This window comes from Gavialis gangeticus, unplaced genomic scaffold (assembly GCF_001723915.1).
Source record: "Gavialis gangeticus isolate Ggan-Ray unplaced genomic scaffold, GavGan_comp1, whole genome shotgun sequence".
NCBI lineage: Eukaryota > Metazoa > Chordata > Crocodylia > Gavialidae > Gavialis > Gavialis gangeticus.
Genome location: NW_017729029.1, coordinates 5,531,649 through 5,533,742, shown reverse-complemented (window position 1 = coordinate 5,533,742; position 2,094 = coordinate 5,531,649). Strand labels below are relative to the sequence as shown.

The following is a 2,094-nucleotide window of genomic DNA, read 5'->3' as shown; positions in this document are numbered from 1 at the left end:
AAGCTTGTTTATTCAGAGAGCCTTCTTAGCCTACTGATCTGCTGTTCCCTCCTGCAATCCCTGGCCAATGTAACAATTTATACAGAACACTCTTAAAAGGTATCCACCCATCTTCCTCCTTTATGTGTAACACATCCACATATAATAGTTAATGCATATTTCAGTGGGTCTCTGTGGGGCTTTGTACACGATTCTGGGGCTTTAAAGTGCCTTAAATGCCCTTTTGCACTGCTTAAATGGCGTTACTGTTCATACTGTTGGCAGTGTATTATATGTTAATGGTGCTACTATTTACACTGTTGGTGGCATACTGCGTGTTAAATGACTTTGGGACATAGCAAAGTAAAACACCTCCAAGGTGTTTTAGTTTGCTATGTTACAGCCATGAAGGGAAGCACCCAGCCCCATGCAGCTCAGGGGCTGTGCAAGCAGCCCATGCAAGGATCTCCACTGAAGAAGAAAAAAAAAGCAGCAGGTCTGCCTGCTTGCCTGAATTGTGCAGGGGCCCAGTGCTTACAGCTGCGGGGGGGAGGCGGGGGGCTGGTGCTTCCCTTCATGGCTGTGGTGACCACCCAGGCCACTTGCCTTTCGGAGGGTTATGTCTGGGGGCACCACCACGGAGAGAAGCACCGGCCTCCCCGCAGCTCAGGGACCACTCGGTCCGCCACAGCATCTGCATCTGACCATTTTTTTTCAAGCAGTTCTCTTTGGCTTCTGCTTGCCTGCTTCATAGTGGGGTTCTCCTTTCTGTATTGTTTGTGTGTTGCCTTAGGTTTTTGCAGTCTTGTAATCCTGTCTAGTTCAGCTTGTTCTGTTTTTTCCTCCAGCTTCTGCAGCCTGGCATTTGTCATCTTAGCTGCTTGGTACGTTCTAACTGCCTTTTCCAAATTAAGATCAGGATCCTTTGACAGCCTTTTCCTGAGGCTTGTATCTCTTATACCTAATAATATTTGGTCTCTGATTATGGACTCTTAAGCCTCCAAAGTTGCATGTCTGGCTCAGCAGTCTGAGGTCTCTGATAAACTCCTCTATTGTCTCACATTCTTTCTGTTGCCTCGTGGAAATTATACCGTTCAAAGGTTTCATTTTGTTTGGATATACAATATTCCTCACTTTTTTTATAACTGTGTCATATGTTTTCTGTTCTACTTCTGATAGTTGTAGGCTATTATAAAGAGACAGAGCTTCTGGGCCTGCTATATTTAAAAAAAGATAGCTACCTTGAGTGGATCTTCCTTCTTTGTAGCTCCACTGGCCATCATATGTATGGCGAAACTGCTTACATTTCTTCCATTTTTATGCTGCGTTGCTGTACAGCTTTAACTCCTCTGGAATTCTGAGAGACTCCATTTTTCTGTCTTTCTTTGCACCCCACTCCTGGTACCATTTGTTTTTCTCAAAAGATCAAGGAGTTAAACTTATAAAACGATAAAGCTTATTTATTCAGAAAGCCTTCTTAGCCTTCCAATTTGCTGGCCAATGTAACAACTTGTACATAACACTCTTAAAGGTATCCACACAGGCAGTGCTATAACTTAATGTGCTTATATCAACACAGCCACAAATATTTCCTCCATTTTTAAATCAATTTTTACCTTGCTGTGGTAAAATATTGCTTGGCTTTCCCACTAGATAAGCCCCCTGTAATAAAAATCAAATAATACAGGAAGCCTGTGCAAATAGGGAACTATTCAATTTGCATTTGGATTTGGCTGATTCGGATGCCAGAGATTAAATTCAGAGATTCAAATCACTTTTCTGATTTGATTCGGCTGAATTGGCTTCAGAAGATTAAGAGCCGATTCGGAGAGATTTGGCTGTAGGGTATAATGAGGAATCAATGAAATATCTATAACTTTGTTGTTTTTTTTGGCTGATTTGGATGAAACGTGTAGGGATGGTAGGCTCTATGGAGAGCATGACGCCTGCCAGGCTTCAAGGTGACAGGTGCAGGGGTTTCTGGGAAACTGCACCTCAAAATCCTGAAGGCAAAACTCATTTTGTGTGTGTGTGTGTGTGTGTGTGTGTGTGTGTGTGTGTGTGTGTGTGTGTGTGTGTGTGTGTGTGTGTGTGTGTGTGTGTGTGTGTGTGTGG

General features: G+C 43.2%; 1 long non-coding RNA gene across 1 annotated transcript in view; it reads right to left on the bottom strand.

The window, feature by feature from the left end:
- Window positions 1-1,877: 1,877 nt before the first annotated feature.
- Window positions 1,878-2,094, bottom strand: part of LOC109300387 — a 478-nt gene continuing 261 nt past the window's right edge. The window contains exon 2 of the long non-coding RNA XR_002098186.1: window positions 1,878-1,973. This is a non-coding gene — a long non-coding RNA (uncharacterized LOC109300387). The remainder of the gene's footprint in view (window positions 1,974-2,094) is intronic.